Source organism: Hypanus sabinus, chromosome 31 (assembly GCF_030144855.1).
Source record: "Hypanus sabinus isolate sHypSab1 chromosome 31, sHypSab1.hap1, whole genome shotgun sequence".
NCBI classification, from domain to species: domain Eukaryota; kingdom Metazoa; phylum Chordata; class Chondrichthyes; order Myliobatiformes; family Dasyatidae; genus Hypanus; species Hypanus sabinus.
Window position 1 is genome coordinate 27,855,756 of NC_082736.1, and position 14,310 is coordinate 27,870,065.

Here is a 14,310-nt window from a genome sequence, read left to right on the forward strand (position 1 = left end):
ACACTTACGAATGTATGTTTCAGCACCGGGCTCGGGAAGTTCCCGAGCTCTATCTAGTGACAGATCGCTATGGGGTGCGCTCTCCACTGTGCCAGGTTGATGTGGAGGATCAAAAACCCAAAGCCCAATAATTAAACCACTGCGTTGCTTAGTAATAATTGTCGCTTTCATCGGGGCAGAGCCTTTCTCACTTTATCCTTTAAAATTGTTCCGATCATTGACCGACGTAGCCTAACGCTTTTACAATGACCGATGGCGTTTCACCTCTTTCCGATCGCTTTATTATTTCCACTTTATTTTCAATCAAGATCGTGATTTTTTTCGTGAACAGAAACACTGCGGATTCAGATCTCTGCCGCTGGGTCCTAATGTCCACGGCACTGAGACCGGTTAAATAAGGTCCGGGGTTTCGCTGGGTCCTAAGGTCCACCAAATTGAGACAGGTCGAATAAGGGACTTGAGCATCCGCCAATTTTGGTATCTGCAAGGGGTCCCGGAACCAACCCCCCGTGGATAAGGAGGGCCGACTGTATTCATTGGTATTTGTGTATGGTTGAATGACAATTGAACTTGAATTTCAATTGAATACAGAAACTTAGGACTGGCTGGGTGGGCACCATGGTCAACCTGTCCTACGACTTGATGATGTGGATCAAAAGGTCAGTGGTGTGATCGAGGTATTCTAAGCAAGTGGGTCAGGTAATGCAGAGAAACACGCTCAAATGCTGGAGGAACTCAGCAGGTCGTCCTGTTGAATCCATGTTTTAGTGCCCATTCATTCCTTGATACCTAAATGTCATGGTGTTTCCATATTTTATGTCTGTAACCACGGCATTTCTTGTTGTGGCGATTGATTGAACAGGAGGTAATCTGTCTGCAGATATAAATGTACAAGAGGCCAGGTTTCTTTTCCATCTCGTAACTGGGGTTGCAGTCTTTCGGTTAAGTTGTCAATGTTTTAAACAGCATTCAGAATCAGCTTTAACATCACCTGCATATGTCATGAAATTTGTTAACTTTGTATATGTATACATTCATATAGTTAAATGAGTAGTGTAAAAACAGAAATAAAATAAAAAAGTAGTGAGGTAGTGTTCGTGGGTTCGATGTCCATTCAGAAATCGGATGGCAGAGGGGAAGAAGCTGTTCCTGAATCGCTGAGTGTGTGCCTTCGGGCTCCTGTACCTCCTCCCTGATGGCAGAGGGGAAGAAGCTGTTCCTGAATCGTTGAGTGTGTGTCTTCAGGCTCCTGTACCCCCTCCCTGATGGCAGAGGGGAAGAAGCTGTTCCTGAATCCCTGAGTGTGTGTCTTCAGGCTCCTGTACCTACTCCCTGATGGCAGAGGGGAAGAAGCTGTTCCTGAATCATTGAGTGTGTGTCTTCAGGCTCCTGTACCTCCTCCCTGATGGTAGAGGGGAAGAAGCTGTTCCTGAATCATTGAGTGTGTGTCTTCAGGCTCCTGTACCTCCTCCCTGATGGCAGAGAGGAAGAAGCTGTTCCTGAATCGTTGAGTGTGTGTCTTCAGGCTCCTGTACCTCCTCCCTGATGGTTACTGCTCCTTGAAGATGGATACTGCGGAGGCTAGTGCCCATGACGGAGCTCAAAATTCAAAGTGAAATTTATGATCGGTAAACTTTTACTACTTTGAGATTATTTTTCTGCGGGCATGTTTAGTAAATCTACAGAACAGTAATGGTAAACATCAGACACTGTAAAGAAACTGTGCGACTAACTTTACGACTCTCTGCAGCTTATTTCGATCTTGTGCAGTAGCCACCCCCCCCCACCCCCCCATGCCAGACAGAGATGTAGCCAGATAGAATACTCTCCAGGGTACATCTGTTGAAATCTGCGAGTGATGACAAAACAAGTCTCCTCAAAATCGGGAAGTATAGCTGCTTTCTTGCCTTCTTTATAGCTGCATCGCTATGTTGGGACCCGGTTAGATCCTCAGACATGTTGACACCCAGGAACCTGCTCAGTGTCTCCACTTCTGATCGCTGGACGAGGACTGGTGTGTGAACAACTTTGGTCATGTACTGAATATTACTCCTCTCCAAATCTGGACTCTAAACCTAGAAAGGAATTCATTGACAAATCACTTACCTTGCAGTTCCGCGCCAGATGATGGATTACGTCTTGGTCTCGTATGCATGTCATCGGACGTTGTGGTCAGTAGGTACAACAGTTCAAAAGATCAGGACCTCGGACCTGGCATTGAGCTCATGTTCTGCAAAGCAGCAATTATCCCCGGTTAATTGGATAGCTGTTAATCGGGGGACTGCTTCATCCAGCAGCTCCTCACCGTCCGCCACAAGCGGGTCTTCCCGGTGGCTAAGCATTTTAATCTCCATTCCCATTCCGATGTGTCGATCCGTGGCCTCCTGATGAGGCTGCCCTCGGGGTGGAGGAGCAACACCTTGTATTCCATCTAAATAGCCTCCAACTGACGGCATGGATATTGATTTCTCCTTTAAGTGAACAAATCTCGCCCATGATGCTTTCTCTGTTCCTCACTTTGACCTTTTATTTCCTCTCACCTGCCTATTACTTCTCACTGGGTCATCTCTTCCTTCCCTTTCTCCTGTGGTCCACTCCTATCCGATTCCTTCTTCTCCAACCCTCGACCTTTCCCACCCACCAGGCTTCATCTATCACCTTTTAGCTATCCTCCTTCCCCTCCCCTCACCTTTCTATTCTAGTGTCTTTCCCCCTTTCCTTTCTAGTCCTGAAGAAGGATCTCGGCCCGAAACGTCGACCATTTACTCTTCCGTAGATGCTGCCTGATCTGCTGAGCTCCTCCAGCATTTTATGTGTGTTGCTTTGGATTTCCAGCATCTGCAGACTTCTTTTTGTGTTTGTAGCTGTCCCTGCTCTCCTGTGTGTTCTAGAGGTAGGGACACGTTTCAGTTGAAACCACCGCAGCGTTTGCAAAAATTATCCAAGTCCATTGTAAAGATAGAGGAAGAAAGGTCAGCGTCCTCTATCTGTTCCAACTGGTCAGTTAACTGGGCCATATTGTCCTTGTGCCTGACACCTGACTTTCAAAGCAAGTACAGGTGGCCCCAGTTCTTTGAACATTGCTTTACGACAGCTCGCTGTTACGAAAGACCTACCTCAGTTCCTGTTTTCGCTAACCAGAGAGGATTTTCGCTTTTACGAAAAAAGGATGCCCACTTTATACGTGGCCTGATGAAGGTGTCTCGGCTCGAAATGTTGACTGTTCGTTTCCACAGATGCTGCCTGACCTGCTGAGTTCCTCCAGCTTGTTTGTACGTGTCACTTTCTATACGTGTATTTACTCCGAGAAAGACTGCCAAGACCATGAAGCCTTGTACGGGCAGTTGTGTGCGTATGCGTGTACGTGCTGATTTTTTTTCTCTCCAAATCGATTTTGGCTTGTTTGCAATATTTCTTCTTTATATAGGCTGTGTATTTATCATATCATTCCTGCTTTTACTATATGTTCGTGTTATTTTAAGTTTTATGTGTTATTTGGTTTGATTTGGTAGGTTATTTTTTGGGTCTGGGAAAGCTCAAAAATTTTTCCCATATAAATTAATGGTAATTGCTTCTTCACTTTACGACATTTCGGCTTACAAACAGTTTCATAGGAACGCTCGACCTTCAGATAGCGGGGGAAGCCTGTATTCGGTAATGCCGTAAGGATTAGTGGTGAGCAACAAAGAGAATGCTTGAAGGACACCTGCACCTGTGTTACACTGTTCTGTGAGTCTATGACATTCTCAATCCTTCTTGCAAAGTTGTGGCTTGTGCAATGACTGTGGGACAATGGCCGGTCGAAACAATTTTCAGAGGGCACTGGGCGCCTTGAGCGCGACAGCGGGAGTCCACAGTGCTTCACTTCCATACTGATCTGCCCTCCGAACCCTCAGAATTGGATCTGGAACGACTCTCCTCTGGCCGTCAAGGACTGCCTCGGGAGAAGGGGAAGTGCGAGTTTGAGCTCCTTGAGTGCTGCCACTCTGAATATTGATGCCCCCCCCCCCTGAAAAACGGTGACGTTGAGGGATCGTTAGGGTCAGTGGGTGCTGGTATATGCTTCTCACTGGGTCTTTCCAGCCGGAGAGATTGCAGAGAGTGATTGATGTGGGTTTTCTAGGATAAGAGTGGATGTTAATGGATAGTTCCACTGTCATGCCTGCTGACCCCTTTGGTTCAAGTGACTGGGATTGAACTGAAGCATTAAATTTGTCTGCAGCTCTCCTTCACTCCTTGTGTTTTCATCAAAGTACCCTGCTTGGATTGGGAGAAGTTGCTGTGATCCCTCTCACGTCTTCAGTTTCCTCCACTTTCAAGGGTTCACTGGTCATCACAATGTGTAAGCAGTGCACAACTCCGAGATTCGTCTTCTCCACGGAAACAAAGAAGAACCGTAGAGGTCATTCAAAGGAAAACAGCAACCCCCCCACCCCCCCCCCCCGCAAACAAATCTCATAAACGGCAGCATAATCATCGAACACTCCCACGCGAAAATATAGTGCAAACGGAAAAAAGAGCATCAACCCCCCCCCCACAGAAAGACAGATCGTGCAAATGGCAAGAACATCGTCCCCCAAACACCAAAGATAACCTAACAAATCGTGCAGAACTGCAGCAAGAAAGAATGGGTGAAAATACAGAATATATAACATAAAACTGGAAGAGTCAAATTTCAACATTGGTAGCATCCCCCGAACGCATTAACAGAGAGAGAGAGAGACATCCCGAATGCCTCGGGAGCAATGAGCGAGCGATATGTCACACACAGGCATTTTTAGATGGGCTTTAAGTAAATCAGAGATTAAGGGAGCTAGGGCTTTACTCTCTGGAGAGAAGGAGGATGAGAGGAGACATGATGGAGGTGTACAAGATATTAAGAGGAATAGACAGAGTGGACAGCCAGCGCCTCTTCCCCAGGGCACCACTGCTCAATACAAGAGGACATGGCTTTAAGGCAGGGGTGTCAAACTCATTTTAGGTCACGGGCCGGATTGGGCAAAATGCAGCTTCATGCGGGCCAGATCAGTCGGGCGCGAGCGAACGCAGCTTTCATTGCCTCCGTTTTTTCAGCCTGTTCTTATATGTCTCAGTCTCTGCTATAACTACAAAGTGTTTCACTTCACTAATTCCGTTTCTTATGAAGAAGACTGCTGAGCAAGCATTATTTTTATGATTGGTATTAACTTACAATCATAGGCTTCATATCGCCGGGCCATTAATAATTAAAATAATAGATCTATCTAAAATGATCTCACAGGCCGGATATAATTATACGCCGGGCCGGATATGGCCCGCGGGCCTTGAGTTTGACACCTATCCTTTAAGGTAAGGGGAGGGAAGTTCAAGAGGGATATTAGAGGAAAGTTTTTCACTCGGAGAATGGTTGGTGCGTGGAATGCACTGCCTGAGTCAGTGGTGGAGGTAGATACACTAGTGAAGTTTAAGAGAACACTAGACTGGAGGAATTTAAGGTGGAGGGTTATATGGGACGCAGTGTTTAAGGGTTGGCACAACATTGTGGGCTGAATGGCCTGTACTGTGCTGTATTGTTCTTTATTCTTTAAATTGACATGGCTAGCTGCACTGTAAATTTATTTCTTTTGAGCCCAGCAATGTCCCACTTAGCATACAATTTACTGACTGACACAGAGTTATCAGTGAAGACTGTTCACTAGATCTGTCCCATTAGCTTAGTGTGGCTGCCAGGTGCCTAGAGGCCTGAGGTTAGGAAGCTGGCAGTGCATAGAAGGTAGCTAAAAGTATACTTGTGATGAAGTCATTGTTTCAGCAAATAATTTTGGACAAAATTAACTCTGCAAACAAAACGTCCAATATTTGTCAGCCTGCTACATGGCCATTTGAATTGGAAGTACTGATTTGGGTTCATGTTCCTTCCTGAAATAAAGGAGTTCTTTGTAATACATCCACACTGGACCGGATAATTTTGAAAACGCCAGTTTCGCATAAAAACAATAGGCGTCCACACTGTTCGTTTTTAAAAATATCTCTATCCACATTGAAACAGAGATTTTGGCGAATCGCCTCCTCCTGTGCATGAGCAGGACACATCTACTGAAAGCAACCGACGTGCTTGGTGTTGAATCTCGCCGTAAAAGTGTGCGTTTGTGTAGTTACAGACTAGAAAAACTTAAAACGACGGTCAACTGTTGGCTTTCCCGCAGGAGAACTTAAAAGTAAAAATAAACAAATACTGGAGGGTACGGAGGCAACCAACAGGGAGTTCACGGACAGATTGACCCAGCTAACGACGAACATTGAAAAACTGACAAATGCTGTTGCATTAATAAAGCCCCTTGTTAAATGTGTACAACATGTCTGCATCAGTGTTATCTTGTATTTCCATACAACGTTACATTAGGCTGTTACACATCTATTGTCAGAGAAGTACTTGCATACTTGCAATAGGTCAACCACCTTCATATGAGCAAGGACAGAAAACAGGGCAAAGTGAGTATACTTACTTATTCAGTAAGTTATGGGTCAAAGTATTTGGTGAGGACATTTCTAACTCTTCTGGCTTCAGTTTCATTGCCGTCTGTTCTGAAATTATTAGGTTGTGTTCAAGAAAACAATGAAATGGCACGCTGCTGTCTGACAGCGTTTTCAGATTTCTCCGGTTACCCCGTCCACACTGATCCGGCCAATCTGGCGTTTTCAAAATTACACACCCTGGAGAGTGTTTCTGAAAAGCTCCGGTTTCAGGGGACGAAAACACCGTTTTAGTGCGGACGGAGGGTAAAAACGAAGAGGAAAAGCTTCGGTTACGGATTTATCCGGTGTAGTGTTAACGAAGCCATAGTCTGTGATTGTTAATTGCTAATTAGATATGTAAATCTTAGTAGCCACTTAGCATTGTGTAAAAAGTCTTCAGCACATTAAAGCTAGGGTGCCTGAAACTTTTGCATAGTACTGTATGCTATGTCATTTCAGTTACCAAATGACACTTAATACTATAAACATCTTCCTATTTTAACATTATACAGTACAATGCAAAAGTTTGAATTACCCTAACTATCTATATGCGACTAAGACTTTTGCAGATTAACTGTATAAGGCTGGACCCCAGGGTGGTGGTCTTCTGCGGTTGGCTGCAGAGGAGATTTACAAGGATGTTGCCTGGATTGGGGAGCATGCCTTATGAGAATAGGTTGAGTGAACTCTGCCTTTTCTCCTTGGAGCGACGGAGGACGAGAGGTGACCTGATAGAGGTGTACAAGATAATGAGAGGCATTGATCGTGTGGATAGTCAGAGGCTTTTTCCCAGGGCTGAAATGATTGTCACAAGAGGACACAGGTTTAAGGTGCTGGGGAGTAGGTACAGAGGAGATGTCGGGGGTAGGTTTTTTACGCAGAGAGTGGTGAGTGCGTGGAATGGGCTGCCAGTGACGGTGGTGGAGGCAGAAACGACAGGGTCTTTTAAGAGACTTTTGGATAGGTACATGGAGCTGATTACAATGAACATTTACAAAATGGAGAAGATAACACCATCTGTTAATCATAAGTTGATTCATACTGGGGAAAATGGTTTAACTACATAACACCTCATAAGCCTGTTTCTATCCTCACAATATGTTGTAAAAAAAAGATCACTCCCTACTTGTACATAGTTTTCTTCTTTTGCTTGTTCTTTCTTCCTTCTCTTTCTATAAGTGTATACCTCAGATAAAAATTATGTGGAGATTTCTGGCATATATGACTACATGATATATACGTACAGTATCTGAAATACATTTTATGGAAATGTTTGTTTGATGAAGAACTTCAATAAAAAATAAATTACAAAAGAAAAGCAAAATAGAGGGCTGTGGGTAACCCTAGGTAACTTCTAAAGTAAGTACATGTTTGGCACAGCATTGTGGGCCGAAGGGCCTGTATTGTGCTGTAGCATTGTTGTAATGAGTGGTTATTTGAGTTGCTCTTGCCTTCCTGTCAGTTTGAACCAGTCCGGCCATTTTTCTTCAACTTCTCTCATTAACTGGATGTTTCTCACTCACCCCCTGGATGTGTTTTGTTTCATGCACCATCCTCTGTAAACTCTAGAGGAGGGGTTCCCAACCTTTTCTTTTATGCCGTGGACCCCAACCATTAACCGAGGTGCCCATGGACCCCAGGGTGGGAACCCTGGATCCAAAGACTGTTGTGTGTGGAAAATCCCAGGAGATCAGCAGTTTCTGAGATACTCCAACCACCCCATCTGGCACCACTGATCATTCCACGATCAAAGTCGCTTAGATCACGTTTCTTCCGCGTTCTGAAGTTTGGCCTGAACGACAGCTGAGCCTCTTGGCCATGTCTGCATGCTCTTTTGCATTGAGTTGCTGCCATGTGATTGGCTGATTAGATCCTTGCATTGACGAGCAGGTGTACCTAATAAAGTGGCCAGCAAGTGTAAATCTTGCTGGCCTACTGCGGTGATTCAGAATCAGTTTTAATATCACCGGCATATGTGGTGAAATTTGTTAGCTTTGTGGCAGCAGTACAATGCAATACATGATAATAGAGAGAGAAACCCTGTGAATTACTGTGTGTGTGTGTGTGTGTGTGTGTGTGTGTGTGTGTGTGTGTGTGTATCTCTCTCTCTCTTGAAGGACAGGACAATGGGTGATGATGATCATCACCCCAAGCCCGGGCGGACGGTGTGGAGATCCTGAGATGCCCGATCGTCAAGATCCCCCTCTCGGACTCACCGGTGGAGTCCGAAGGAAAGCTTATGAAGCGATACGTTTGTCACTGGCTCGGCCGCAGGAGCTGCCAGGAGGATGTTCAGTGATGTCCGGCCGCCTTCGGGGCTCCGCTCCGGATCTGCTGTCTGGGTTTTACTCCCGTAGCCTCCGTCTCTCCCGAGGCAGTGGGGCTACTTACCCATCGCCGGGGATCTGGTTCAAGGGCAGCAGGGCGTGTCCACACACCGGTGGGCCTGGCGTGCTACGTGAGCAGGGGCCGGACCTCCTCCCCGTCCCCTGTAGTTCGGCCCGAGTTCGGTTCCCGTGTGTGTCGCCGGCGAGGAGGCGCGACGCGAGGCTTGCTGTGGGAGAGGCCGTGTACTGGCGGGAGAGACTGACACGTTCAGCTCTCCTTCCCGCGAGACGGCCGGCCAGCGGTGGGAGCCGAGAGTGAGAGCGACAGGCACGACAACACTGGACACGTCACAACAAACATTTTTATATGCAAAATAGTTAAGTAAGTAGTGCAAACACAAAAATAAAATAATAGTGAGGTGGTGTTCATGGGTTGAGAGAATTGGAGTCAAACTAGGGATAATTGTAATGAGGTCCTGTATCTAATCAACTTTATTAAAGATAATACTTTGCCTGTTTCAGTGATGGGTAGACTGTGGTATGTTCCTGTTTGAAAGAATTTAGAATTTATTTATATCTTACATCCGCCCCACAATGTGAGGAACTAAAAATCTCTGTGTTAGAAAAATATTAAATCAACAACAAACTTTTTTTTAAAAAAAAGTAAGATGCTGGAAATTTGAAATAGAATTGGAAAGCTACATAAGTGTGGAACAGCAACGTTAGGATGAAAAATGACTTGGTAAAGTAGGACTATTAATTTTTAGACAATATTTTGAATTCTCTTTTGAACTGCTGCAAAGGAATTCAGGGGTGAGAAGCTGTTCATGCAATTAATTCAGCATGGTGGTGCAGAAAGGAAGTATCCACCAGCGGGATCCCACTACCAAGCACGTCTTTCCCTCCCCCCCCTTCTGCTTTCCGCAGGGATTGCTCCCTATGCGACTCCCTTGTCCACTCGTCCCCCCCATCCCTTCCCACGGATCTCCCTCCTGGCACATCCTTGTAAGCGGAACAAGCTTGCTCCTTACACTTGCTCCCTCACCACCATTCAGGGCCCCAAACAGTCCTTCCAGATGAGTCGACACTTCACCTGTGAGTCGGCTGGTGTGGTATACTGCGTCCGGTGCTCCCGGTGTGGCCTTTTATATATTGGTGAGACCAGACGCAGACTGGGAGGCCGTTTCGCTGAACACCTACGTTCGGTCCGCCAGAGGAAGCAGGATCTCCCAGTGGCCACACATTTTAATTCCATGTCCCATTCCCATTCTGATATGTCTATCCATGGCCTTCTCTACTGTCAAAATGAATCTAAACTCAGGTTGGAGGAACAACACCTTATATACCGGCTGGGTAGCCTCCAACCTGATGGCATGAACATTGACTTCTCTAACTTCTGTTAATGCCCCTCCTTCCTTTCTTACCCCATCCCTGATATATTTAGTTGTTTGCCTGTTCTCCATCTCCCTCTGGTGCTCCCGTCCCCCTTTCTTTCTCCCAAGGCCTCCCGTCCCATGATCCTTTCCCTTCTCCAGCTCTGTAACACTTTCGCCAATCATCTTTCCAGCTCTCAGCTTCATCCCACCCCCTCCGGTCTTCTCCTGTCATTTCGCATTTCCCCCTCCCCCCTCTACTTTCAAATCTCTTACTATCTTTCCTTTCAGTTAGTCCTGACGAAGGGTCTCGGCCCGAAACGTCGACAGTGCTTCTCCTTATAGATGCTGCCTGGCCTGCTGCGTTCCACCAGCAATTTTGTGTGTGTTATTAAAAATTATGCGGTGAAGGATGAGAGAAAACAAGCAACTTTCGCATGTAGAGAAGGAGGCTATAGATAGTGTGGAAAACACAGGATTATTGATATATTGTGACCTTTACAATCTCTTTTAAAGGTGTCCCAGTTAAAACTAGGACAAGCTAGATGTAGACCGCATCTTCTGATCCAAATGCTTATTTAGGACATTCCTACTTGTTCATTTAATCCATTTTTTTTTTGCAGTGAGATGGGCCTCAGTGTAAATTCTAGTCTGCTTTTGAATCAACGTTTCAACCGTTATAAATTTAAGTTTGAGATTAGCTACATGTGTCACATGAAATGTGTCATTTGCCTCAGTGACCGACGCAATCTGAGGTTGTGCTGGAGGATTAAGACGTTTTGCAGGCTGCTCACAAAGCAAGTGTCACTTTGCTACCAGCACCAACGTAGCACACCTGCAGCTTGCTAGCCCTAACCTGTCGGTCTTTGGAAAGTGGGAGGGAACCAGAAGAAACCCACATGGTCAGAGGGAGAACATGCAGACTCCTTATAGGCAGCAGTCATTAATCGAGCTGGGAGCCATCGACGCTGTAATAGCGTTACCCCAATCGCTGTGCTACCGTGCCGCCCCACGATAATTTGAAAATTGAGAACAGGAAGAGACTGTTCCGCTAGACGCATTTGTGAGATCAGGGCTATTCTGTGACCTGCAAACACGAGGAAATCTGCAGATGCTGGAAATCCATGTGACACAGAAAATGCTGGAGGATCTTAGCAGGTCAGGCAGCATCTACAGAAATAAACAAATATTCAACCAGACCGTCTCAGCCCGAAACATCAACTGTTTACTCTTTTCCATAGATGCTGCCTGGCCTGCCGGGTTTTCTGTGTGTTATTCTGTGACCTAACCTTTTTCCTTCATCTTTTAGCGAAATTTCTTCATAATTTTAGTTAAGATCCAGCCGTCTCAAGTTTAAGTGTAATATTTGAGCCATGTTGCCTGGTGCAGTTGGGATTTTTATATGTCCAAGCCATCCTAACTTTATATTTGAAAAGCCTTGCTGTAAAATGCTTCCAAATCCCATTCCCAACTAGTGGATGTCTGTGAAGAGGACGAATTTCAGATTGTATAACTGTATACATACTCTGATATTAAATGGACTTTGAAAACTTTGTAAAAAGATTGTCCGTCTCAGTACTGGGTACAATGGCCCAGTACTGGGTACAGTGGCCCAGCACCAGAAACAATTCTGTTGACCCGAAACGCAGTCTTTAATACTTGGAAAATTAAAGCAAATAAACACCTAAAGTCCAAAGAGATCTGTCCTTGTAATTTATTGGTGCTCTGGATGGTCAAACCAGGCCATGGAGCGATTTTACAAGGACCTTTGTATCATCATTCTTGGTACAAACCCGATGCAGGTCCGACAGACCTTTGTTCCATATACACACTCACCACTCATTTCCAGATTTGAATTGTGAGATTATATTCAGGACAGAGATGTCTGCCATTTTGTGTTAGGGATGTGATCTAAAATCAGAAATATTGCAGTTTGTGAAGAATTGTTTCTGGTGCTGAGCCGTCATACCTAATACAGGTGGCCCCTGCTTTCAAGTGTTTGATTTATGACAACTCGCTGTTACAAAAGACTTACATTAGTACCTGTTTTCACTAACCAAAGAGGATTTTCGCTTTTACGAAAAAAAGACGCCCGCTTTATACGTGTGTTTACCCCGAGAAAGACTACAATGACCATGAAGCCTTGTGTGGGCAGTTGTTTGCGCATGTGTGTGCTTGCATATGCGTGTATGTGCGTATGCACATGCATACGTATGTGTGTACATGCCCGTTTTTTTCTCCAAATTGGTTCGCTGCCTTCCTGAGTTTGATAAGTGAAACTACACTGTACTTACAATATTTCTACTTTATATAGGGTGTAAATTTATTATATCATTCCTACTTTTACTATATGTTAGTGTTATCTTAGGTTTTATGTGTTATTTGGTATGATTTGGTAGGTTATTTTTTTTGGTCTGGGAACGCTCAAAAATTTTCCCCATATAAAATAACGGTAATTGCTTCTTCGCTTTATGACATTTCGGATTACAAACGGTTTCATAGGAACGCTCTACCTTCGGATTGCGGGGGAAACCTGTACTAAGATAGACCATCTTTTTTCAAAGGGTTTAAAGTCCATTTAATATCAGAGTACGTACGCAGTTATAGAGCCTGAAATTTGTCCTCTTCACAGACATCCACATAAAACAAAGAAGCCCTGTAGAACAATAGAAATATCGAAGCCCCCTCCATTTGCCCAGGCAGTGGCAAAAGCATTGATCCACCCCCACCCAAGCCTCCCTAAGCACCGTTACCCCCGCACCCTAAAAAGATGATCTTTTCTCTTTGACGGTGTGGCTGGGGAATAGTTCTACGAGAAGTGACTGTGCAGTGGTAATTCACTGATGGTAATATGTGGTAATTAGCAGGCTGTGGTATAATAGAGAGCATATAGGGTAAGCATAACTAATCTTGTTCCAGTATATGTGAGAAGAGCAAGGGACCTCTCTATGAATCAGATTTGGGAACCATCTTGAGAGACAAGCATATTTAGAACAGTTTGAACTGTCAGAACAATTGAATATTGAAAGGCCGAGATAGGTTGGATGTAGAGAGGATGTTTCCTATAGTGGGGGAGTCTAGGACCAGAGGACACAGATAGAGTGGATGTGGAGAGGATGTTTCCTATGGCGGGGGAGTCTAGGACCAGAGGACACAAATAGAGTGGATGTGGAGAGGATGTTTCCTATAGAGGGGGAGTCTAGGACCAGAGGATACAGATGGAGTGGATGTGGGGAGGATGTTTCCTATAGAGGGGGAGTCTAGGACCAGAGGATACAGATGGAGTGGATGTGGAGAGGATGTTTCCTATAGAGGGGGAGTCTAGGACCAGAGGATACAGATGGAGTGGATGTGGGGAGGATGTTTCCTATAGAGGGGGAGTCTAGGACCAGAGGATACAGATGGAGTGGATGTGGAGAGGATGTTTCCTATAGTGGGGGAGTCTAGGACCAGAGGACACAGATAGAGTGGATGTGGAGAGGATGTTTCCTATAGTGGGGGAGTCTAGGACCAGAGGACACAGATAGAGTGGATGTGGAGAGGATGTTTCCTGTAGTGGGGGAGTCTAGGACCAGAGGACACAGATAGAGTGGATGTGGAGAGGATGTTTCCTGTGGTGGGGGAGTCTAGGACCAGAGGACACAGATAGAGTGGATGTGGAGAGGATGTTTCCTATAGTGGGGGAGTCTAGGATCAGAGGGCACAACCTCAGAATAGAAGGACGTCCCTTTAGAACAGAGATGAGGAGGAATTCGTTTAGCCCAGAGGGTGGTGAATCTATGGAAATCATTGCCGCAGGTGGTTGTGGAGGCCAGGTCGATGGGTATATTTAAAATGGAGGTTGATAGGTTCTTGATTAGTCAGGGTGTTAAATATCAGGCAGGAGCCATGGGGTTGAGAGGGGTAGTAAGTAGGGAGTGGCATGGTAGCATGGAGGTTAGCACAGCACTTTACAGGAGACCTGTGTTCAATTCCCAGTGCGGCCTGTAAGAAGTTTGTGAGGTTTCCTCCAGGTGCTCCGGTTTCCTCCTTCTCTCCAAGGACGTTCCGGTTGGTTAGTTAATTGGTCATTGTAAATTGTCCTATGGTTAGGCTAAAGCAGAGGGGGGGAATTG

General features: G+C 45.4%; 1 protein-coding gene across 1 annotated transcript in view; it reads left to right on the top strand.

The window, feature by feature from the left end:
• Positions 1 to 14,310, top strand: part of LOC132384011 (spectrin beta chain, non-erythrocytic 1-like) — a 444,742-nt gene that overhangs the window by 110,667 nt on the left and 319,765 nt on the right. The gene's annotated exons all lie outside the window — the stretch shown is intronic.